This window comes from Gossypium hirsutum, chromosome A12, assembly GCF_007990345.1.
Source record: "Gossypium hirsutum isolate 1008001.06 chromosome A12, Gossypium_hirsutum_v2.1, whole genome shotgun sequence".
Classification (NCBI taxonomy): domain Eukaryota; kingdom Viridiplantae; phylum Streptophyta; class Magnoliopsida; order Malvales; family Malvaceae; genus Gossypium; species Gossypium hirsutum.
The window spans coordinates 69,668,178-69,695,619 of NC_053435.1; positions in this window are offsets into that span (position 1 = coordinate 69,668,178).

Here is a 27,442-nt window from a genome sequence, read left to right on the forward strand (position 1 = left end):
CCATCAAATTTCCATTTTATTCAACTGAGATTCAAACATTTTTCAAGCATTATCGGGCATGTGATTATTTCATACATCCACAATATTCATATAATTAAAATAAACACATTCCACATTTATTTCAAGCATATAAGTAACATTCTCATCGTTTATCCTTTAATACCTATCGGGCATTATCATTTAATTCAAATATTTTCATTTATCCTGCTTGATCAGATATGTAATAATTTTATTATATTTATGAAATTTATACAATTTACATAAACACAATCAATCCATGCATGTATATAAACACAATTTAGTTACACGAACTTACCTCGAAAAAGGTTTGTGTACAAACATCTACTAATCCGACATTTTCCTCATTCTAACTCTGAATTTGGTCTATTAGGATCTATGCGAGTAAATTTAATGTCAATTTCTCATATTTCACATTCATGTAGACTCAATTTACAACCTAGAAAAAAATACCATTTTACCCCTATCTTTTCTATAAATTCCAATTTCGTCCCTAGGCCCGGAAATGAAACTTGTACAAATTACTCCCTATTCCAAGCCTAACCAAAGCCTCATTACAAATTTTACAGCGCATGTATTCATAAAATTTCAGAATTTTTCATCAAATTTTATAACTTGTCATTTTAGTCCCTAAGTCATGTTTTCATCAAAAATCACTTTGTAAAAGTTGTTTATCTATCAATAATCTTCCATCAGCATATACATCCATGACGCATTTTTCATACATTGATAACTTTTCAAATTAATCCCTCAAATAGAGAGATTAAGCTATTGCTGTTTCAAAACTATCAAAATTACTAAAAACGGGGCTTGAATACTTACCCAATTTGGCCATGAAAGTTTCCTCTCTCTCTCTCCTAGGGTTTCCACGTATTTTTGGGGAAGAAGATGAGAAAAATAAGATGATAATTCTTTTATCATCTTTTTAATTAATTAATTTAATTGAATTCCAATTTATTCTCTACACTTTTTAAAATTTTCCAAGGAGGAGTCATACCAAAATATCTACATACTTTTATTAGTGGTCTAATTACCATATAAGGACCTTAAGTTTTGAATTTCATAGCTATTTGATCCTCCTAGCTACTAAAATCCAACTTTTACATTTTATGCGATTTGGTCCTTCTTGTAATTAAGCACATAATCGGTAAAATTTTCTTATCAAAATTTTCACATGACATGTCTATAACAATACGGACTATAAAATAAACTAAAATAATTTTTATTTTTCGATTCAGATTTGTGGTCTCGAGACCACTGTTTTGATTTCACCAAAATTTGAGCTGTTACAACTTTCACACCTTAAGAAATTTTTGTCTTCGAAATTTTTACCAGTAAAGAGATTCAGACATTACTTTCTCATAGTTTCCTCCAATTCCTAGGTAGCCTTCTCTATATCATATCATTGTCAAAGATCTTTCACTAAAGCAACCTTTATATTTTTTGTTTCTTTCACTTCACATGCCAAAATTTCAACCAGTCTCTTACTGTAATCGTGTCAGGCTGAATTTCAATCTCTAAGAGAAATAACAGATAACGGGCTGATCGATACTACCATAACACATATACACATAAAACATTGTGAATTCTATAGAACTCTGATAATAATACCAATCAATACGTAACAGGTCTAATCCCTTTCAATGATCTCATATGATCCATTAAACCACAGAATTAATTTGTCTTTACTGCCAAACTGGAGAACTTTCTTCCATAGTGAAACTTTCAAAAATATTTTGTCGCCAATCTAAAACTCTATTTCTTTCACTTTTTAGATCCACATTAGATTTCTGACAATCAAATACTGCTTTTAAACTGCCTTAGATCATTTTCATCTTTTTTCGGTTTCAAAGAATCAAACCTACTACATATATCTTTTCTCACTAAACTTCGTCCAAAACATCGGAGTTTTACATTTGTGACTATATAATGCCTCGTACAGTATAATTTTATACTTGACTGTTAATTGTTATAATAAGCAAATTCAACCCAAGGCAAATACTTTTTTTAGTTACCTTCAAATTCAAGTACACAACATCGAAGCATATCTTCCAAGATCTAAATCATATGTTCAGATTGATCACCCGTCTGAAAATGAAACATGGTACTAAAATGTAGCCGTATACACAGAGTTTCTTGCAACTTGTTTCAGAATCAGAATTTAAATTGTAGATCTCTATAAGACATAGCAGAAACTAGCACATCATATAATCTGACAATATCAAAAACAGATAATTCAAGTAATCTATCAAGTGTGAAACCCATTCATATAATAGCCCAAAATTGGGTCTAGTTGGAACAGAGGTTTCGGGACCAAAAAATCCAAGATAGAAATAATTATTTTATGATTATTTTGAGGTCTATGATATGATTGCATGATTGTGTGAAAATTTTGTGAAGAAAATTTTATGCATAAAGTGCTCAATTTGAAGTTAGAGACTAAATTGAATAAGTTGCAAAACTTGTATTCTAGAAGTTTCTAGTATGAAATTGCTTTGAAATATTAATTAGGAGATCTTAAATAGAAATTTGACCAATTTCTAAGTGATGGACAAAAATTGGACATGGATGGAATTTTTGAAAGTTTAGTAAGGAAGGGCATTTTGGTCATTTGGTAATTAAAAGAAATAAAAAGGGAAAATAAAGCCAAAATTGACTCGTTGTGACAGCCCAAAATTGACCCTAGCCGGGAAGTGGTTTCGGGACCGCTAAACCGAGTCACCGAAAGGTTTGAATGTGATGTTTATTGTCTAGAATATGTAATCATGAATGTGTAAAAATTTCAAGCTTCGATTTAGTCGATTGCATGTGAATTTAGTCAATAGGACTTATATGAGAAAATTTTAAAATGTGATAGGTCAATGCATGAGGACCTATTAGTGCATGTGGAAGAAAAAGGGGACTTGCATGTCAAATTCCCCCTCCCTAATATGTAGTGGCCGGCCATGCTATAGGTGGAAACATGTCTCCAACATGTTATGCTAGTGATGCATGTTAAGAATAATAAAATAATAAGCATGGTGATTAAATAATGAAAGAAGGGTGATGGAGAAAAAAAAAAAGTACATGGTCTCACCCCCCCTTGTTGCCGTGAATTGAAGAAAGAAAACAAAAAAAAAAAAAAAAGAGTTCATTCTTGAACATCCTTGGCCGAATAGAGGAAAGAAAGGAAGGGGAAAAAGGCTTGAGAAAAATCGGCTATGGTGGTGGTTAGACTAAGGTATGTTTGATGTTGTCTTTGAGATGCATGCATGTTTTAAATAGCCCATGTTTAAACTTTGAATCTTGTTGATAACATGAGCAATCGGTCATGAGAAAGTGCTCAAGGAAAAGGTTGTTGATGAAAGAAATTAATGTGTTAAGGGATTATATGAAACTTATTCATGTTTATATATGTTATATGCAACGAAAATGGTTGATGATTTTGGAGGTGATTAGCTTGAATCGGCCACGGTATATCCATAAACACGATCTATGCTTGTTATGTTACTCATGGTTAAAACAATTCGGCTAGGACATTCGGCCATGGATGGTTGTATTTCTTTGATGTTGTTTTTGATGCCTTAGGGCATTGAGAGTTGATTATAGATGAGGTGAGCTTCTTGATTTAAAAATTTGATGGATGTTAAGCTAATTGGGCAACCAAAGGTTCAATATTTTTGTTATGAGGTCATATGTGCATTCGGCCATGGTCTTTGCTTGAATATGAGAATTGTAATGTGATTTTCCTAAATTGTCTATGAATTTGGTTGTTGATTTCATGGTAATGGTATATTGAATCCATGAGAATTTAGTAAGGTTGCATTCGGCAACTTACTTGAAATTAAAAATCGATGTCTAAGCTTAGGTGATTTCGATGATGATATATGTGTGTATACATAAGTATATTTAGTTGATTCGGCTTTGGTAGTTGCATGAGATTATTAGCCGAATATACTAACATACATATACATGTGAGATTGGATTGTAAATATTTAGCAAGGTGGTTAAACTAGTTAAATTATTGATATAGCTCAAGGAGCTAAAGGAGGTGAATCGAGCAAAGGCAAAGAAAAGGTTATCGAGTAGCCGAGTTGGAACCGTCTTACCCAACACGAGGTAAGTCATTAAGCATGTAGTTGGTATTATTTCAATGGTCATAATGTTGTGTATTGATGCTGAATGGAATGAATAAATGTACATATATATATATGCATGTACGTATGTGATGATGAAATTGTTGAATGAAATAAATGAGGTGAGATGTAATGAGTTGTTGATCTCGGCACTAAATGTGCGGGATAACCATTTACGACCATGAGATTGGTGCTAAGTGCGCGGGATTAAATTGTACAGCACTAAGTGTGCGATTCTACTTTGTTGCACTAAGTGTGCGAAATGAATATGATGCACTAAGTGTGCGAATTGACCATGCGGCACTAAGTGTGCGGGTTTGACTATGTAGCACTAAGTGTGCGATTTGATTACGTGGCACTAAATGTGCGAGTTGATTATATAGCACTGAGTGTGCGGGCTCAATATACATTCGTGAATCATTATGGACACTATGTGTGCGACACTATTGAGCTGATCGCGGACAGCGGATCGGGTAAGTGTCTTGAGGACATGGCTAATATGTGCTATGCGTATACTTGGTGTTGAGCTCGGTAAGTTGAACCTATGTGACAACTATACTTGAAGTCACGTACATAAAAATTTATCGTAGGATGGGTGAAAGGCCGTTTTGTGGTTTGATTGTAACGAAAATAAATTGATTTATGAAAATGCTTCAATATCCTATTGATGAGTATATGAATTGTGAAGGCATGAATTGATATGAAATTGAATCGGTAGGTTGGTGGAACTATGGTATGGTTCGGTATGGATGGAGTAAATTGTCTCATTCCATTTTATTCCTCTTGTGATAATGTTATTGATGTATAGTAGAGCATTGCTTATGACTTACTGAGTTATAAACTCACCCGGTGTTTCCTTGTCACCCATTATAGGTTGCTTGGACTCATCAATTTTTGCGGGGTCGGGCCGTCAACGAAGTCATCACATCAGATAGCTAGTTTTGGTACTTTCTTCTTAGTGTGCTTAGAAGATCATTTTGGCATGTATAAGCTAGTACGTTGTGTTTGAATTATGGCATGTAAACTTTAAGCCATGCGAAAATGGCACGAATGTTCGATTGAGTTGGATCGAGGGTAGGCATGAAATGGACCTAGTTACTTTCGTAACAGATGCTGGCAGCAGCAGTGTCATGAGATTGAAAAATCACTAAAAATAGTAGGAGTGGAATTAATTGATGAATAAATTATGTAATCGAAGCTCGATGAGTCTGTTTTCATGAGGAAGTAACGAAAAGATCATATGGGCAGTATATTAAGAGATAATCAGATTTTAGTGGGACAGGGCCAGAACGGTTTCTGGATTCCCTGCTCCAACTTTGGAAATTCATTATAAATTAACCAGAGATAATTAGGGGTCGTACCATATATGTGCAGATTCCTCTCTGAGTCTAGTTTCCATAGAAACAAACGGCAACAGTATTGAAGCCCCGTGCAGGGAGATATCCCAGTCGTAATGGGCAAAGGTCAGTGTAGTCGACCCCTGCAACTTGGGGAACTTTGACTAATAAACTGTACTAATTGGCCCAACCAAAAATTCTAGAAAAAAATACATAGATGGGCACATGAGTCTAGTTTCTGGGAAAAATTACGAAACTGATTTTCGAGTTACGAAACTCAAGATATGAATTTTAAAACGACTAGTACACAGATTGGGCAGTGTCTGGAAAATAAATTTTGTAAGAGGGTAAAGCCAGTTAACACCTCGTGTTCGACCCCGATGACGGTTTCGGGTTCGGGGTGTTACATTTTATTGGTATCAGAGCTATGGTTTAGTCGGTTCTAGGACTTCCATAGCACGTATGAGTCTAGCTATACATGCCATAATGTTAATGTTTAAAAGGGTGATGACTTCTGACGGTTGAAATGTTTTTGTCTTGATTAGTAAATGGATCCCGGTGAAGAAAGAACCCTAGCGGATGACGTTGAGAGCGTAGCGGCTGCTCCTGCACAAGGGACGCCGCCTGTTGAACCCCAGTCATCTGCGAATAATCAAGGTGAGGGGGCTAAACAAGCCTTCTTTACCATGATGAACGAGTGGGTCGCGCAATATGCCCGAGCCAACCCGGCTGTCCAACAATTCCAAATTTGAATAACCCACCCCAAGAGCCTGTAAGGCCGTCAGTCGCTGATCCTGTGAGGCTGAGTAAGCTACCTGTAGACTTGATTAGGAAGCGTGGGGCCGAGGAGTTCAAGGCCATAGTAACTGATGATGCCGAAAGGGCCGAGTTCTGGCTTGATAACACCATTCGGGTGTTCGATGAATTGTCATGCACACCCGATGAATGTCTAAAATGTGCTGTATCTTTGTTGCGAGACTCAGCCTACTATTGGTGGAGGACATTGATTTCCATAGTCCCGAACGAGCGAGTAACTTGGGACTTCTTTCAAACGGAATTTCGGAAGAAATTTATTAGCCAACGGTTCATTGACCAGAAGCGTAAGGAGTTCTTGGAACTCAAGCAAGGCCGTATGACTGTATCTGAATACGAACATGAATTCGTAAGACTTAGTAGGTATGCCCGGGAGTGCGTAGCTGATGAGGTTGCTATGTGCAAAAGATTTGAGGAAGGATTGAACGAAGATTTAAAGCTACTAATGGGTATTCTGGAAATAAAGGAATTCGTAACACTAGTCGAACGAGCCTGCAAGGCGGAGGAACTTGGAAAGGAGAAGAGGAAGGCTGAATTTGAAGCTAGAGATTATCGTAAAAGATCGACGGGTAAAGCTCCGTTCTCAGCTGTGAAGAAGTTCAGGGAGGACATTAGTAAGTCGAGGGCGACTACGGGAATTTCCATTAGGGCAAGACCATCGATGGGCTCCCGAGCTACTTCGATAGCTAGTGTGGGCAATAATCGGCACGAGAAACCTGAATGTCCCCAATGTGGAAGACGACACCTAGGTGAATGTTGGGGCAAGTCTACTAACAGGGCCTGTTACGGATGCGGTTCGAAGGACCACTTCATTAGAGATTGCACGGAGCTGGATGAGAAGAATAAGATTCAAGGTGCAAGACCTAGTGGAGTGACATCTAGAGGTAGACCACCGAGAATTTTTGGAGGCAGGGGTGGTAGTCAGAGGGGGGCTTCTGATACGGCCGATCGCGCCGAGAACCGTGCTCCTGCTAGAGCATATGCCATTCGCGCACGAGAGGAGGCATCCTCCCCCGACGTCATCACTGGTACCTTCACTCTCTTTGATACTAATGTGATTGCATTGATTGACCCTGGTTCTACTCATTCATATGTATGCGAAACCTTAGCAACCAGTAAGACTCTACCTGTTGAGTCTACTGAGCTCGTAATTCGAGTATCAAACCCTTTGGGTCAATGCGTACTTGTTGATAAAGTGTGTAAGAGATGCCCTCTATTAATCCGAGAATCCTGTTTTCCGGCTGATTTGATGCTTTTGCCGTTCGACGAGTTTGATGTTATTCTTGGTTTGGATTGGTTAACCGCGCATGATGCGGTTGTGAATTGCAAAAGCAAGACTATTGATTTGAGGTGCACAAATAACGAAATAATCCGAGTTGAGTCTGCGGACTTAAGGGGGTTGCCAGCTGTAATATCAGCAATGTTGGCCCAGAAATATGTAAGGAAAGGGTGCGAAGCATACCTCGCGTATGTACTTGATGACAAGGAGTTAGAAAAGAAACCCGAATCGGTGCCGGTGGTTTGTGAATACCCGGATGTTTTTCCTGAAGAGTTACCGGGTTTGCCACCTGTTCGGGAAGTAGAGTTTGGAATTGAGCTTGTACCTGGAACTACGCCAATTTCGATCGCTCCGTATCGTATGGCACTAACTGAGTTAAAAGAGTTGAAAGCTCAGTTGCAAGAATTGACGGATAGAGGTTTCGCTCGACCGAGTTTCTCGCCTTGGGGTGCACCAGTATTGTTCGTGAAAAAGAAGGACGGAACCATGAGGTTGTGCATTGACTATCGTCAACTGAATAAAGTGACGATAAAGAATAAGTATCCGTTACCGCGTATAGATGATCTGTTCGATCAATTAAAGGGAGCATCGGTGTTTTCAAAGATAGATTTGAGATCGGGTTATTATCAGTTACGGATTCGAGATTCGGACGTACCCAAAACTGCTTTCAGAACGAGGTACGGTCACTATGAGTTCTTAGTGATGCCGTTTGGGCTCACTAATGCCCCTGCGGTGTTTATGGATTTGATGAATCGGATCTTTAGGCCGTACTTGGATCGGTTCGTAGTTGTGTTTATTGATGACATCTTGGTCTATTCAAGAGATGAGGCCGAACATGCTGAGCATCTGAGGCTAGTGATGCAAATTTTGCGGGATAAGCAGTTATATGCTAAGTTCAGTAAGTGTGAGTTCTGGCTAAGAGAGGTTAGCTTCTTGGGTCATGTGGTATCCGCATCGGGTATTCGGGTTGACCCGAGCAAAATTTCAGCCATACTTAACTGGAAGCCTCCGAGAAACGTTACCGAAGTCCGGAGCTTTCTAGGGCTCGCCGGTTATTACCGACGATTTGTCAAAGGTTTCTCGATGATAGCCACACCAATGACGAAGCTACTTCAGAAGGATGTTAAGTTCGAATGGACGGAGAAATGTCAGAAAAGCTTCGATCAACTGAAAACTCATCTGACTAAAGCTCCAATTTTGGTGCAACCCGAATCGGGTAAAGAGTTTGTCGTTTATAGTGACGCATCCCTACTCGGGTTGGGTTGTGTATTGATGCAAGAAGGTCGAGTTGTGGCCTATGCGTCGAGACAATTGAAGCCACACGAGAGAAATTATCCGACCCATGATCTCGAACTAGCCGCCATTGTGTTTGCATTGAAAATATGGCGACATTATTTGTTTGGTGAGAAGTGCCATGTGTTTTCGGATCACAAAAGTCTCAAATATTTGATGACTCAACGGGACTTGAATCTGCGACAAAGACGTTGGCTTGAATTGTTGAAGGATTATGAGCTTGTCATTGATTACCACCCGGGAAAGGCTAATGTGGTTGCGGACGCCTTAAGCCGGAAATCACTGTTTGCTTTGCGAGCGATGAATGTACACTTGTCTGTTCTACCTGACAATGTGTTAGTAGCTGAATTAAAAGCCAAACCATTATTGACTCGTCAAATTCATGAAGCTCAGAAAGTCGATGATGAATTAGTTGCAAAACGAGCTGAGTGTGTTCCAAACAAGGAATCGGAGTTTCAGATTGATGATGATGGTTGTTTGAGGTTTAGAAGTCGTTTGTGCGTTCCAAGGAATTCGGAACTCATTCCGATGATCCTGAACGAAGCCCATTGTAGCCGAATGTCAATTCACCCGGGGAGCACGAAAATGTACAACGACTTGAAACGTCGATTTTGGTGGCATGGTATGAAGCGAGACATCTCCGACTTTGTTTCGAGATGTTTAATATGTCAGCAAGTGAAAGCGGAACATCAAGTGCCTTCAGGGTTACTTCAGCCGATCATGATACCCGAGTGGAAATGGGACCGAGTCACAATGGACTTTGTGTCCGGACTGCCATTGTCCGCAAGTAAGAAGGATGCGATTTGGGTTGTTGTTGATAGGCTGACTAAGTCGGCTCACTTTATCCCCGTGCGTACGGATTTCTCATTGGATAAACTAGCCGAGTTATATGTTTCTCAGATTGTGAGATTACATGGAGTACCTATTTCTATCGTGTCGGATAGAGATCCGAGATTCACCTCGCGATTTTGGAAGAAATTGCAAGAAGCTTTGGGTACCCAGCTGCATTTTAGCACCGCTTTTCATCCCCAAACCGATGGTCAATCCGAGCGGATAATTCAGATACTCGAGGATATGCTGAGATGCTGCATCCTTGAGTTTAGTGGTTCATGGGAACGGTATGTACCTTTGATTGAATTCGCTTACAACAATAGTTTTCAATCAAGTATTAAGATGGCACCTTACGAGGCTTTGTACGGTCGTAAATGCCGTACACCATTGTTTTGGACCGAGCTTGGTGAAAGTAAAATTTTCGGAGTTGATTTGATTAAAGATGCTGAACAGAAAGTAAAAGTAATCCGTGAAAGTTTGAAGGCAGCCACAGATCGTCAGAAATCGTATGCGGATCTGAAACGGAAGGACATTGAATATCAGGTGGGAGATAAAGTGTTCCTTAAAGTTTCGCCTTGGAAAAAGGTACTTAGGTTTGGCCGTAAGGGCAAGTTGAGCCCGAGATTCATTGGGCCGTACGAAATCTCCGAACGAGTGGGGCCAGTTGCGTATAGATTGATTTTGCCCCCTGAGCTTGAAAAGATTCACGATGTCTTTCATGTTTCGATGCTTCGACGCTATCGATCTGATCCGTCGCATATAATTAGCCCATCAGAGGTTGAAATTCAAGCCGATATGAGTTATGAAGAAGAACCGATACGTATCCTAGCTCGTGAGGTGAAAGAGTTGCGAAACAAAAGGGTTCCGTTGGTTAAGGTGTTGTGGCTCAAACACGGGATCGAGGAAGCAACCTGGGAACCCGAGAGCTCGATGAAGGAACGATATCCAAACCTATTTACTGGTAAGATTTTCGAGGACGAAAATTTCTTAAGTGAGGGAGAGTTGTGACAGCCCAAAATTGACCCTAGCCGGGAAGTGGTTTCGGGACCGCTAAACCGAGTCACCGAAAGGTTTGAATGTGATGTTTATTGTCTAGAATATGTAATCATGAATGTGTAAAAATTTCAAGCTTCGATTTAGTCGATTGCATGTGAATTTAGTCAATAGGACTTATATGAGAAAATTTTAAAATGTGATAGGTCAATGCATGAGGACCTATTAGTGCATGTGGAAGAAAAAGGGGACTTGCATGTCAAATTCCCCCTCCCTAATATGTAGTGGCCGGCCATGCTATAGGTGGAAACATGTCTCCAACATGTTATGCTAGTGATGCATGTTAAGAATAATAAAATAATAAGCATGGTGATTAAATAATGAAAGAAGGGTGATGGAGAAAAAAAAAAAAGTACATGGTCTCACCCCCCCTTGTTGCCGTGAATTGAAGAAAGAAAACAAAAAAAAAAAAAAGAGTTCATTCTTGAACATCCTTGGCCGAATAGAGGAAAGAAAGGAAGGGGAAAAAGGCTTGAGAAAAATCGGCTATGGTGGTGGTTAGACTAAGGTATGTTTGATGTTGTCTTTGAGATGCATGCATGTTTTAAATAGCCCATGTTTAAACTTTGAATCTTGTTGATAACATGAGCAATCGGTCATGAGAAAGTGCTCAAGGAAAAGGTTGTTGATGAAAGAAATTAATGTGTTAAGGGATTATATGAAACTTATTCATGTTTATATATGTTATATGCAACGAAAATGGTTGATGATTTTGGAGGTGATTAGCTTGAATCGGCCACGGTATATCCATAAACACGATCTATGCTTGTTATGTTACTCATGGTTAAAACAATTCGGCTAGGACATTCGGCCATGGATGGTTGTATTTCTTTGATGTTGTTTTTGATGCCTTAGGGCATTGAGAGTTGATTATAGATGAGGTGAGCTTCTTGATTTAAAAATTTGATGGATGTTAAGCTAATTGGGCAACCAAAGGTTCAATATTTTTGTTATGAGGTCATATGTGCATTCGGCCATGGTCTTTGCTTGAATATGAGAATTGTAATGTGATTTTCCTAAATTGTCTATGAATTTGGTTGTTGATTTCATGGTAATGGTATATTGAATCCATGAGAATTTAGTAAGGTTGCATTCGGCAACTTACTTGAAATTAAAAATCGATGTCTAAGCTTAGGTGATTTCGATGATGATATATGTGTGTATACATAAGTATATTTAGTTGATTCGGCTTTGGTAGTTGCATGAGATTATTAGCCGAATATACTAACATACATATACATGTGAGATTGGATTGTAAATATTTAGCAAGGTGGTTAAACTAGTTAAATTATTGATATAGCTCAAGGAGCTAAAGGAGGTGAATCGAGCAAAGGCAAAGAAAAGGTTATCGAGTAGCCGAGTTGGAACCGTCTTACCCAACACGAGGTAAGTCATTAAGCATGTAGTTGGTATTATTTCAATGGTCATAATGTTGTGTATTGATGCTGAATGGAATGAATAAATGTACATATATATATATGCATGTACGTATGTGATGATGAAATTGTTGAATGAAATAAATGAGGTGAGATGTAATGAGTTGTTGATCTCGGCACTAAATGTGCGGGATAACCATTTACGACCATGAGATTGGTGCTAAGTGCGCGGGATTAAATTGTACAGCACTAAGTGTGCGATTCTACTTTGTTGCACTAAGTGTGCGAAATGAATATGATGCACTAAGTGTGCGAATTAACCATGCGGCACTAAGTGTGCGGGTTTGACTATGTAGCACTAAGTGTGCGATTTGATTACGTGGCACTAAATGTGCGAGTTGATTATATAGCACTGAGTGTGCGGGCTCAATATACATTCGTGAATCATTATGGACACTATGTGTGCGACACTATTGAGCTGATCGCGGACAGCGGATCGGGTAAGTGTCTTGAGGACATGGCTAATATGTGCTATGCGTATACTTGGTGTTGAGCTCGGTAAGTTGAACCTATGTGACAACTATACTTGAAGTCACGTACATAAAAATTTATCGTAGGATGGGTGAAAGGCCGTTTTGTGGTTTGATTGTAACGAAAATAAATTGATTTATGAAAATGCTTCAATATCCTATTGATGAGTATATGAATTGTGAAGGCATGAATTGATATGAAATTGAATCGGTAGGTTGGTGGAACTATGGTATGGTTCGGTATGGATGGAGTAAATTGTCTCATTCCATTTTATTCCTCTTGTGATAATGTTATTGATGTATAGTAGAGCATTGCTTATGACTTACTGAGTTATAAACTCACCCGGTGTTTCCTTGTCACCCATTATAGGTTGCTTGGACTCATCAATTTTTGCGGGGTCGGGCCGTCAACGAAGTCATCACATCAGATAGCTAGTTTTGGTACTTTCTTCTTAGTGTGCTTAGAAGATCATTTTGGCATGTATAAGCTAGTACGTTGTGTTTGAATTATGGCATGTAAACTTTAAGCCATGCGAAAATGGCACGAATGTTCGATTGAGTTGGATCGAGGGTAGGCATGAAATGGACCTAGTTACTTTCGTAACAGATGCTGGCAGCAGCAGTGTCATGAGATTGAAAAATCACTAAAAATAGTAGGAGTGGAATTAATTGATGAATAAATTATGTAATCGAAGCTCGATGAGTCTGTTTTCATGAGGAAGTAACGAAAAGATCATATGGGCAGTATATTAAGAGATAATCAGATTTTAGTGGGACAGGGCCAGAACGGTTTCTGGATTCCCTGCTCCAACTTTGGAAATTCATTATAAATTAACCAGAGATAATTAGGGGTCGTACCATATATGTGCAGATTCCTCTCTGAGTCTAGTTTCCATAGAAACAAACGGCAACAGTATTGAAGCCCCGTGCAGGGAGATATCCCAGTCGTAATGGGCAAAGGTCAGTGTAGTCGACCCCTGCAACTTGGGGAACTTTGACTAATAAACTGTACTAATTGGCCCAACCAAAAATTCTAGAAAAAATACATAGATGGGCACATGAGTCTAGTTTCTGGGAAAAATTACGAAACTGATTTTCGAGTTACGAAACTCAAGATATGAATTTTAAAACGACTAGTACACAGATTGGGCAGTGTCTGGAAAATAAATTTTGTAAGAGGGTAAAGCCAGTTAACACCTCGTGTTCGACCCCGATGACGGTTTCGGGTTCGGGGTGTTACACTCATCTTTTTCATGAAGGCCGAAATTAGCATGGGGGAAGCCATGGCTAGGGTTTTCAAGCTTTCCAAGCTCAATAGTAAGTCCGTTCTAACCCCGTTTTTCAAGTTCTTTACGTTTTTAGAATCCCGATAATTTGATTAAGCTTATTCTAGCAATAATTTAAGCTAGGGTTCATATTTGGAAAAATACCCATAGGTGAAATGTATTTATTTTGCTGATTTATGATAGAATATGAGGTTTTAAATTATGTTAGACAACTTGTGCTACTCAGTTTTGAGTGAAAACGAGTAAAAGGGCTTAATCGGTAAAAATACCTAATAGTCATAAGTATATGTTAGAGTGAGAATTTGATGTTGCCATAGAAGGGAAAAGTGATCAGCGTGTCATAAAACATAATAATAAGGGATGAAGTTTAATTCCCGAGCCTAGGGGTAAAAGTGTAAATATGCAAAAGTTTAGGGGCAAAATTGTAATTTTTCCAAAGTTTGAGTTAAGGACTGTTTTGAATAGTACATTAATTAAATAAGTAAAATATGATGTTTTAGATCTCGGAAAATGAGATTTGAACCCAGAATGAGAGAAAAATCGAAAATTGGGAAAGTTGGTAAAATGGCCGTTTTAGTATCGAGGTAAGTTCATATGTATAATAAGCATTAATTTATGCATGTTTCAATGTAAAATTGATATATTTATTATGATTTCCGAGATGTTGAAAGTATGTAAGTTGGTATGATAATAATATAGCAATAATGTTGTAATTTATATTTGAAAGTTAAATTTAGTGAATTAATTGAATTATGTTAAATTAAATGATTATGGTGCCAAGTTTATGAATTGATTTAAAAATATGTCTATGGTACATGAAGTGCATTTAATTATCATACATAAATGTGATTTCTATAATTATGGATATTATGGGAAATTGTAAGTTCATTGATTTTTAATAAGGCAATGTGTAATTTAAGGTTATTGCCTTGATATTAAATGAGATGTAAGTTTATATGTAAGTAATACATCAATATTACTTGTATTATGATATTTTATAATAATATTGGAAATATGTTTGTGGATAATTACTTTATTGGTGAAATTGTTGGAAAAGAGAGAGAAATCCTGGTTGAACCTTCGGAAAGATTGGATGATACAGATAGTAAGTAGCTAGGTCACATGTATGGGGCTGAGTGCACATCATGTGTACAAGAGAGCTACAAGACATTATGATGTAGCTAGGTCGCATGGGTGATACTATGTGTACACCATGTAGGCAAGAGAGCTACAGGATATATGTAGCTAGGTCGCATGCGTGGTTCCAGGTGAAAGACACCATGTAGACAAGAGAGCTACGAGATATATTGGCTAGGTCACATGGGTGGTACTGAGTGTTCACCATGTGTACAAGAGAGCCAAACTATATGATGGGTGGAGCTATGTGCTGAAACCACCAAGTATCGAGGATTGATCCGAAGTGTTCAACCGGAGACTCTCTATGTATTGCTTTGTGAGTTTTGTGATGAATAAGTGCAGGAACTTGGTTATGTGAATGATGTGTTCATTAAGTGACCAGGATGTGGTAAGGTTATAAACAAGTAAGTTATACATGCGGATGATTTTATGGTGACCTTGTGATCATGGGCCTATACTTGTGATGTATGAAATGTGGTGAAAATGATTTGTGATATGTATGTTAAAATGAGGTTAATACAAAGAAAGTGTGAAAGAGTGAATTAGCAATAAAACTATTTTGGATAGTAGCAGTGATGTGATTTTGAAAAATCACCAAAAATAGTAGAAATTGAATCAAAGACTCAATAAGATATCAAATTAAATATTAATGAGTCTATTTTCATATAAAAGAAAATAGCAAGAAAAGGAGTTCTATATTTTGAGATATTTATGTTTTTGTGAAACTGGTTCAGAATGATTATGTGATCCCTGTTCTGACTTTGGAAAATCACAAAAATTCAGATAAAAATAATTAGAGGCTTAAAATTATATTTTTAAAATCCCTAATGAGTCTATTTTCAATATAAATCAACAAGAACATTATCTGAGTTCTTTACTATGAGGTAATTATTTTTTAGTGAAGAGAGGTCAGAACTATCAGAAAGTGAAACAGGGGAAATTTTAATGAATAAACTGTACTAATTGGATAAACCAAAAATTATGAAAATTTTATGGTGGAAAGATATGTGAGTCTAGTTTCAGGGGAAATTTATGGATCTTAATTTTGATCTCTGTAGCTTGAATTATAAATAAGTAAGTGACTATGACTTGTGTGGACAGTTTGATGTGAGCATTTATTAGTAAATTGTGAAATCGTACTTACAAGAATGCTATATACATTAAGGATGTGGAATGGATAGGAAGAGGAGGAAAATAAATATATGTGGAATACATGGAAACTATGGTATATAAAATATTGATATAATGAAATAAATGATATGTGTTTATAAGAAAACAGAAAGAGAATGATATGTATCATGACATGTGTATATATATGACTAGTCTCAATGTAATGCTTGTTGGGTATGGAGTTGAATTGAAATGTTTCAGGCAAACATGTTATTTTGCGCATCTAAATTGTGGTATTTTATAAAGATATGATCTAGTTTTAAATATGAATGCTTGATGATTAAGCTGAAGATATTTGGTAAGATGATAATCTTGGTATAAATGTATAAGTGGTACTATAATAAACAAGGTAAAATGAGTATGAGAGACACATGTATGATGATATACAAATGCTATGTTTGTGGTTTAATTGAGAATATTTAATCATTAAATGAATACCATGTTATATGCTTTTGATTTTGTATAAGTGTGTAAGAGATTAAGGTTGACCAAAGCTTGGAAAATAGCCTAGGTATATTCCACACAGGCAGAGACACGACCATGTGTCTCAGCCGTGTATGGAACATGACTTTGGGACACGCGCGTGTGGAGCCTTAAAGCATGAAATTTCCAAGATTTTCGTAAGTTCTCGGTTTAGTCCTGAACCCTTTCTAAAGTATGTTTTGGACTTCGTAGACTCAAATAAGGGACTATGTGTAAGTGAATGAATATTTTGAAATATGAATGAAATTTTATGGCCTGTATTTTAGTTTAAAGTTTGTATGTTTGTCCGGTAACGCCTCGTACCTTATCCCGACCTCGGGTACGGGTAAGGGATGTTACAATTCATGCCAGAATAAACTGTACAGGCGTCGTCAAACAATTAAATTAATCAAATAGTATCTTTCTTTTTCATAGACATGGATGATTCCGATATAAAGTTCATAGTAACTTTGTCTCATTTCCATTTTGGTATCTTTGCTAGTTATAACCATCCCAAAAGTTTCGTCATTATCTTGCTGATACATCGAACATTTAACTACAGGTTCAGAAATACCACATTTCATTCTGAGCTACTAATACATCTTTTTCAAATCATTATACATTTTATCATTCCTTAGATAAACAAACATAGTACCACTATGATCATCCATGTAAAAATTTCTTTATAAACTCTAAATTCTTCTATACACTGGCTCTATTTTTGAATAACAAGTATTTATCAGATCCATTCTGAAATTCTAAATCAGAAATCATTTCACACTGTATTCGTTTAACTTACAACTCATTATCACTTTTTTGAGTTTCATCGTTCTGTTGTAGAAACATCAGTTTAGCTCTATACTTAGCTAAAATTAAGCTATTATCAGACAATCATAATTGGTATCCATAGTTTGCAAAGTATATAGAGATTTTCTACTTAGAATATCTATAACCACATTCGTTCTTTCCAATTGATATACAATTGTCAAACCATAATCTTTCAACAATTCAAGTCATATATGCTATCTCGAAGTCAAATCTTTTTGCAACATCAAATACTTTAACTTTTTATAATCGATGAATATATGACATTTTTCATCAAATAATTAACACTATCAGATTTCAATACAAAAACATTAGCTGGCAATTCTAGATCATGTATTGAGTAATTCTTTCCATGTGGTTTTTAACTGTTTGAAAGTACAGGCTATTACCTTGCCTTACTACATCAAACATAATCTAATCCCATTCCATAATACATCTCTGTAATAACAAACTCCTTACCCGATTCAGGCTGAACCAGAATTAATACTTTGATCAACAGAGCTTCCAACTGGTCAAAACTTTACTACCATTTGTCAGTCCATTCAAATCTTACATCTTTCTGTTATAACTATGTCATCAATGTAGTTATTTCAATTATTAACATTGAAGCTTTGAGTTTTTCCAAAACTACAACCATCAGATAGATTTTAAACCATTGTGCAATAATATGACTAACATTTTTGCTGTGTAGATAAAGCAACACTTCAACATCAATAGTTCACCTAAATTTAAAAAAGGGAGAACCGAAAGTGGCCCTAATAATAACCAATACAGTAATACAGTTATTATAATTTGTGATCTTTATTGCCATACCTCATGATCGAATCAATATTTATAATGGTAATAAATGTAATTACCTCCGATCAAAGAATACCTTTCATAGATAACCCATGTTTAAATAATTAAGAAATTGATGATACCTCAGAGAAAATTCAAGAGAGTAATATCACGCATACTCAGTAGAGACAACTGTGATTAAGACAATATAACTTGCATATTCGCAATTCAGGGCTTCAATCAATACAAATAGAAAATGATAACATATGAACCTTATCATTAAATATTATATCAATCATGATAAATTAGAAAATCCAAGTATGATATAGCAATGCTGCTCATGAATCGACCAGACTTTCAGTTGTTCCATCTATCATAATTTACTAGCCTTTCAATATGATAAACATTGCATCTGTACATGCACAATTTCATATGCCTCTGAGACTAACAGAACATATAGAATATCCAGAAGAGATTGTTGTAATATACTCAATTATAACAGTTGTATTCATGTATCTTTGCAATTTTATTACTATTCCACTGACTAATAAAGTCATCAATAATCTCACATTATTCAGTTCATTAAAAGAGTCAATTCAGAAGAATTTTAGGCTAATCCATTCTATAAATATCATATCTGGTTAACTCGATTATTCATGAATAATCTTCTTCTTTAATAATGACAACACATATTCAGAAAAATCTTCAGAAAAATCTGGTATCTTTTTTTAATATTGTATTTACTTACTAACCCCTTCTTATTCTGGCTACATTATTATCCATTCAGCCTTTGAACCCTTTAGTTCTACATTCATGAGCTTAATTCATACAAATCTTGCGAATTTTCATTGTATAAAACTATACTGGTAAGGGGGTGGAGACTGTAAGCTCACAATTTAGTTTTCATGTATATACTCATATAACATAACATTCATCATTCTCATGCACTATAAAACATTTATCCGTACCTTTCAAATTCTATTTCATCATGAGTAATGTTTTTACTCAGGCACGTGAGTATCACTTTCAATAGTGTTGGAATTAGCTCAGGTAGAAAGCATCTCTGTCTATTTATAAGATAATTTTCATCAGAGTCAGGAGATATCACACTATCACAGGTTATATAATGGCATGTACTTCTAGACTCCACATGTGCTACGTTCAGTCCAAGAACCGACTAAGCCATAGCTCTGATACCACTAAATGTAAAACCCCTAGCCTGTACCTATCGTCGGAACATGGTTTAAGAGTATTACCAAAACATCCAGAAACATTTACAAATAACTTATGTAAATTACTATTCATTTACTGAGATCATTGATAACATCCCTTGATTGGGCCCTCGAGGCCCAATACGAGCATTAGAATCGAGTCAGGACATAATCGGGAACTATAAGAATTTTTCGCGACTTTTCAAAATTTTCCCAAGGGGCAGGGCTTACACGCCCGTGTGGTCTAAGGGACACACTCGTGTGACCCTGACACGCCCGTGCTAAAGGCCGTGTTCGACCCCATGTAACTTTCTGAATTACACACACAGCCATGCCACACGCCCTTGTGCTAGGCTGTATGGTCAATTAATTCATATCAAAATTAGGTGTAAGCTTCACGGCAAAGACACATGCCCGTGTTTTAGGCTGTGTGGCACACACAGCTGAGACGGATGCCTGTGTGCTCAATTTTGAGCATTTTGTTTCACAAAATTTGATGTGCAGGGGACACACGACCTAACTACATGCCCATGTACTTGGCCGTGTGTCACACATGGTCCAGACACATGTCCGTGTGTCTGTCTGTGTGGACAAAATAAAAATTTTCTAGCTTCATTTTTCACACCCAAAATCACACCCATGTCCTGCACTAAAACTCACATCCATAAACCAACAAATTCAAGCATTCAAATTAAGCAAATTCCATCATTCATCATGGCTTGTCATTTCATGCATACATGTCTATAATCTTACCTTAGTTAAGCACACTCATCTAACACTTCTCAATCAATCAATAATAAACACTTATGTTATCTCCATAAAGTAAACTTAAATACATTTATATAGGTACCAAAACATAACCATCACTAGCCATTCCAATGGCTAGATTACAATAATCATTTCCATTTACATGCTAATATGACCAATATAACCTAACATGCCACTGTAACCAATATTTTCTTTACCAAATTGTACCGACATGGGCCAATAAATAGTGTGAGTGATCTCCGCCAAGCTTCCAATCCAACGAGCTTCCGATTCACTATAAAATAGGGAAATAAAACTAAGTAAGCATATAATGCTTAGTAAGTTCGTATAACGTGGTACTTACCATTCATTCTATTATGAGGTAACTATGTAAGGCATATTCAATCAATTTGACCTCAAGCCTCATTGCCCTTGTTAGTCATATAATCCATAATAACATCAAAACATATATGGGCTCAACAACAATCAAGATTCCAAGCACATATGTTTTCCACAACATGTATTCATTCAATATGCATAATTTATCTCGTTATTACAAGTATAATTTCATACTAATTTATCTCGAGTTCCGATCTTTTCATATAAGAACTTTACTCATATTAATCGGAATATCAAGGTCACAATTAGTACACTTGAGGTGTATAAGTCTATAATCAAGGATGTACATACTCATCAAATAAATTCCATAGACAATATCTTCATTTCATATTACCATATATCAATTATCACGTATCGTCATTTTCATGTATTTCAGGACGATATGTGCAATAACTCATTTCTTATTCATATATTCTCATGTCAAGAACTTTTACCCGTTAAATTTATCTAAAATATCAATGGATCATAGGTAGTAAACTTGTGGTGTACAAATCAAGATTCGTCAATTCATATTCAACGGTACACATAAGGTATTAGATCAAAGAGTACACTCTTGACCCACAAATGTATACAACAAAATGACCAATCAAGGCTAAATCCTTTTTATGACATATGCTCTAAGGAGCTTGATCTGGATTACCCGTTCGGGCTAAATCCAATCTATAGCATGTGCTCGAGAGGACTCATATCAAGATTACCCATCCGAGCTAAATCCTTTTCTATGATAAGGTCAATAGGATTACTCGTCCGAGCTAAATCCTGTCAACAACAAATGTAGGACCTCATTCATTTCGGGAAATCACATATCCATCAAATTTCCATTTTATTCAATCGGGATTCAAACATTTTTCAAGCATTATTGGGCATGTGATTATTTCATACATCCACAACATTCATATAATTCAAATAAACACATTCCACATTCATTTCAAACATATAAGTAACATTCTCATCGTTTATCCTTTAACATCTATCGGGCATTATCATTTAATTCAAACATTTTCATTTATTGGGCTTGATCGGATATGTAATAATTTTCTCATATTTATGAAATTTATACAATTTACATAAACACAGTCAATGCAAGCATGTAAATAAACACAATTTAGTTACACGAACTTACCTCGACAAAGGTTCGTGTATAAACATCTACTAATCCAACATTTTCATCATTCTAACTCTGAATTTGGTCTATCCGGATCTATACGAGTAAGTTTAACATCAATTTCTCATATTTCACATTCATGTGGACTCAATTTACAACCTAAGAAAAATTACCATTTTGCCCCTATCTTTTTTATAAATTTCAATTTCGTCCCTAGGCCCGGAAAATGAAACTTGTGCTCCCTATTCCAAGCCTAACCAAAGCCCCATTACAAATTTTATAGCACATGTATTCATAAAATTTTAGAATTTTTCATCAAATTTTATAACTTTTCATTTTAGTCCCTAAATCATGTTTTCATCAAAAATCACTTTGTAAAAGTTGTTTATCTATAAATAGTCTTTCATTTTCTACCATAAATTTCTAATTACCAGCATATACATCCATGACACATTTTTCATACCTTGATAATTTTTCAAATTAATCCCTCAAATAGAGAAATTAAGCTATCTCGGCTTTAAAAATTTCAAAATTACTTAAAACGGGGCTTGAATATTTACCCAATTTGGCCATGAAAGTTTCTTCTCTCTCTCCTCAGGTTTCCATGTATTATTTGGGGAAGAAGATGAGAAAAATAAGATGATAATTCTTTTATCATCTTTCTGATTAATTAATTTAATTAAATTTTACTTTACTCCCTACCCTTTTTTAAACTAAGGATGGGTCATACCAAAATATCTACCTACTTTTATTAGTGGTCTGATTACCATATAAGGACCTTAAGTTTTGAATTCCATAGCTATTTGATCCTCCTAGCTACTAGAATCCAACTTTTGAATTTTATACGATTTGGTCCTTCTTGTAATTAAGCACATAAGTAGTAAAAATTTCTTATCAAAATTTTCACATGACATGTCTATTATAATACAAACCATAAAATAAAATAAAATAAAATTTATTTTTCGGTTCGAATTTGTGGTCCTGAGACCACTGTTCCAATTTCACCGATATTTGGGCTGTTACTCCAAAAGTCTGTAATTTTAACTCAAAACATACTTTAAACCAAAATGTTTGAACCGAGCTCCAAAATTTTTGCCCAATCCTAAGTTTGAGGACGACCTAAAACAAAAAAAAACAAGAAAATGAGTTAGAAGCTCAATGTGTGACTTCGCCCACATATAGAATTTTACTTATAGAATTCTCATATGCAATTATCTGATCAAAATTTTCGTATTTTTAATTATATAACATTTATCATATTTTCAAAACATATAGCATATCAGAATAAATCCCATCCCCATCCACTACACACCATCTCCATCCAACCTATCACACCAATTAGGACTACAAGAGTCCATCTATCCAATCACACCGGTATGTGGCGGTATGCCTCTCATAAATGTGCAGCTAAGCTGCCAAAAAGAAGTTGCGGTTTAACTACCAAAGTTGCAGTAGAACGGCCAGAGTACACTTCTTCCATCATATCAAAACCCACCCCAATGTAGATGCATAATCATGTTAACATACATACATATCACATAGGTTGTATAACATGCATATCTAAACGTATATCATACAAAGCATAACATAACACATAACTTATACAAAGCGAAACTTACTTAACATGCTTCCTAAACTTACTCATGTGTAAAATACTAAATTTTCCGCTTTTATAGGCCAACAAAATGCCCACAAATCCAATTTTTGAGTCCCTTAATCGGGCCTTCAAATTGGCCAAAAAGAATCCGTATAGCTTAATAAGCCAACTCGTGTGGCCACATGGCCTACCTGTTTAGGCTGTGTAATCACACACGGTCGTGTGCTCCACAGGGTTGTATGGTGTACACAATCTATCACACGGCCTACTAAACGATCGTGTAACGCTGGGCAATTTTGAAAACAAACCCTGTTTTGGGGTTTTTCGAGATTCAATCAAGTTTTTCGAGTTAGTTCATACATCTGATGAAAAATTTGATTAACCACACAATGAGGAACTCACGAATCCTACAATAGTCATAAAATCACACTTATTCAACATCAAAAAATCCACCCGAAATAACATCCATTTCTTACAAATTTCAATCCCTAAAGCGATGTTTGAGCACTTACTTTTCCAAAACAACATAAAAAAATAACTACTTTGCTAGAGGATTTTGATTCTCACACCCTTTACCTAATCAAGAACCATAAAATTACTAATCACAATACCTAACGAAAACAATACCAAAGCAAACCCCACCTTATTCATAAAAACAACCTAAAAGAAAAATATTAGAAAAATAATTAAATGGCACTTACACTACGAACGAACTATTATCCGAGAGTAATTAACCCGCACAAACACAAAAGAAGATTATTTGAAAGTAGTCAAGAATCAACAAAGAGAGAAATAAAATAAAAAAGAAGCAAGGAAAGGAAAACAAAAAGAAAGAAAATAAAATGTGAGGAAAGTAAGGGAGGGGTTGGACGGTTGAAAGTGGGGGCAAAGTTAGGGATTTTTTATAATTAAAAAATAAATAAAATAAAATATTTTGTTAAAAATCCTAACCCATAAATTCCTATCAGATTATTTGGAATTTTAATGTAACTCAACTTCTAACACATGGCAAGAAACAAAAAGAATTCCCTCTTTGCATACACTGGGATTTGAACACAAGACCCATGGGTAAGCAAACATCTTACCACTGAACCAGCAGACTCATGCTGTCATAACTTGCACATGAATAAAATTTAAATCAAATAATCAGGGATAAGGATATAGCCATAAGTTAACAAAATTTCCAAAGAAAAGACTCGAACCTAGAACCTCACACACACAATTACAAACCTCAACCACTGAACCAAGTTAAATTACTTGACATACTTTAACCTTCTTAACTTAAGAAAATTGGGGTGTTACATACATGTCCAATCCTAGTAAGTTACACTGGCATATAGTTAAGTGGATTTTCAGATATTTGGAAAAACTCAAAAGGTTTTAGTTAGATATGTTGATTTACAGGTTACCTATTTGATTTTGGGAATTATTCCATAGTTGGAAAGTGAAACTTTAAGCTACAGTGGCTTTGTCAACTACTAAAGAAGAACACACGGCAATTACAGAAGCAGTAAAAGAAGCAATTTGGCTAAAGGGCCTATTTAGTGAACTAGTTAGTGAAAAAGGGGCAATTGTCGTATATTGTGATAGTAAAAGTGTTATACATCTCACAAAAGATCAAATGCATCACAAGAGAATGAAGTACATAGACATTCGTTATCATTTTGTTCAAGAGGTGATCATTCAAGGGGATGTTCAAATTCTTAAAATTGGCACAAAACACAATTTGACTGACATGTTGAAAAAGAGCCTTCTAGTTTCAGAGTTCGAGTATTTCTTGGACTTGGTAAGTATTTGAAAAAGAATCAGTTAAGCTTGTAATGGGGCTCAGCAAGGGTGTTGGTCCAAATAGGAGTCAAGGTGGAGATTTGTGGAAGAATTCCTCTTATTTTGACCAAATTTTGTTTTGGCTTTTCTTCTCCCAATTAAACTCAATTTTACTTTCCCACTTAAACTCTGATTAAGTTAGAGTTGTTGTAGTATATATGCTATGGATTTTAGCATATAAATAGGCCTTAGTTACTCTAGGTTTTACACAACATAAATTATTTAGATTAAGAGAATTCTTTTCTTGTAGGGCTTTGGGTTTTTCTTTTAATTTTCTTAATCTTTTGTACTCTCATTTATTATAGTGAAATTTCCTTTTACTCGTTGTTTTTTTATCCTCTCTTGAGGAGTTTTTCCATATAAAATTTATGTGTTTGATCTTTTTTATTCTTATTTTATTCATTTTGTTTGTTGTTTAATTGGGTTTATCGCCTACACTTTCTCCCGGGTAAGTATTACCCCCTATCTTCAATCTCTCTCTTACTAGGATATAGGCAACATTATTTGCATTTCCAGGAACATAGATAAATAAACATTTTCTAAATCTCATTACCTCCAATTTAATGTAATGTATTTATGCTCCTATAGTCGAACCATCCTGATTGTTTGATTTCAATTTTCTGACCACTAAGAGAGCACCGTCTTCAAGCACTACCTCCTCGAGCCTTAGATGTAGCCCCAATCTTGCTGCATGGAGATATGCAAAAGCCTCTACTGTGAAAACAATATATATGTGGTAATTCACGATCACTTTAGAACCTATCACATGACTTCTTTCATCTTTAATAATTATTCCTAAACAGGACCTCTTAGTCTTTGATTGACAAGCCGTATCAAAACTAATCTTGAAGAAAGGTTCTTCCAGTGGCCTCTATCTTTCATAACCAACCTTCCGAATAGGTAATCTTTCATTAATCACATCAATTTTTCTAATATAGGAATTTATCTTGTGGGTTATGTCTTGTGTATTGAAGAAAGAATTTTGTCATGGACCCTTTTGTTTCTTGTTAAAAAAAGAAACCATAATGTGCATACAACTATTCTACAAGTGTGGGTAGGGCAAAAATAAAAGTTATCCAATCTTGAAAATATAGGTCAACAACCTCATTTTGCCAATTAATAGTTAACTGATTCCAAATCTCAATTGCATATGGACAATCTCTGAAATCATGCTCTAAGTTTTCTACACGACTTGTGCACTTAATAACTCTTAAAAAGAGTTATATTTCATGCCTTTAGACCTAGCTAATTGTTTGTATTTAAGTATATTTTGTTTCATTTTAGGACATTTTAGTTAGCATTTTTAATATTGCATTAGGACTTGGGCTGTGTTGGAATTAGGTGCTTTTAATCGCTTGTAGTGGAGTTTTTTGCGTGTTGGTGTGGCAGGAATAGGTTTTGGAACGAGGAAATAAAGGAGTGAAGTTTCGTTAGGGAAAAGTGTAGACAGCTTGCCTGCATGGATGTCATGGCAATGTTGGAAAGACCAAGTCAACATTTTTTGCGCAATAGTCCCAGCTCATATTCAAACTTGTACCGAATAAATCCCCCTAAAAGAGGAGAAGATAACCACGAGCTATTATCTGATTGTAGCCTAATATATCTATAAAAGCTGATGAAGGGGACCTCACAAATGGTGAACAAAAAAAGTGGGAGAGATCCTTAAGCATGAATATAGGTTTGGCTGCGCAAAGGAAAGGAAGTCAAAGGTAATCCTTCTTAGCCATCTTAGGACGTTGTGATGCCGAAGTGTGGATTGGGCAAGAGAAAGATATTTCCAGAAGTTCTTCTGTTATTTCCATTAGCATTCCTTCGAAAAATTGAATTGAAGTAGTTGAACACAATGTCAGATAATATTTTGGTTTGGAATTTTATTTCCCAATCCATGAGCTTAATCTCATAGCATTGGGATTACTTTTGATGAAACCTTAAACTATTTTTATGGATGCATATCTAATTTAATTTACTATTTCATTTGATTATTCTTATTTCTTAATTAAAATCCAAACGATCTCTAGACATGGAAGACTGTTCGCATACTTATAAACTGATTCTGATTCCCAAAGGGTTGGATTGGTTGGATTAAAATTAAATGAAATTAGCAAGTATTCGATAGACACTTGTAGTCGACCCTAGACATAGAGTCACGATCATATAGAAGGAACTCATGCAAGATCTAAAAATTCTTTAGACACGGGTAAGGTAATTTAAGGGTTTGCTCTCACGAGAGGTAGGCCATTTTAGAACTTTTCTG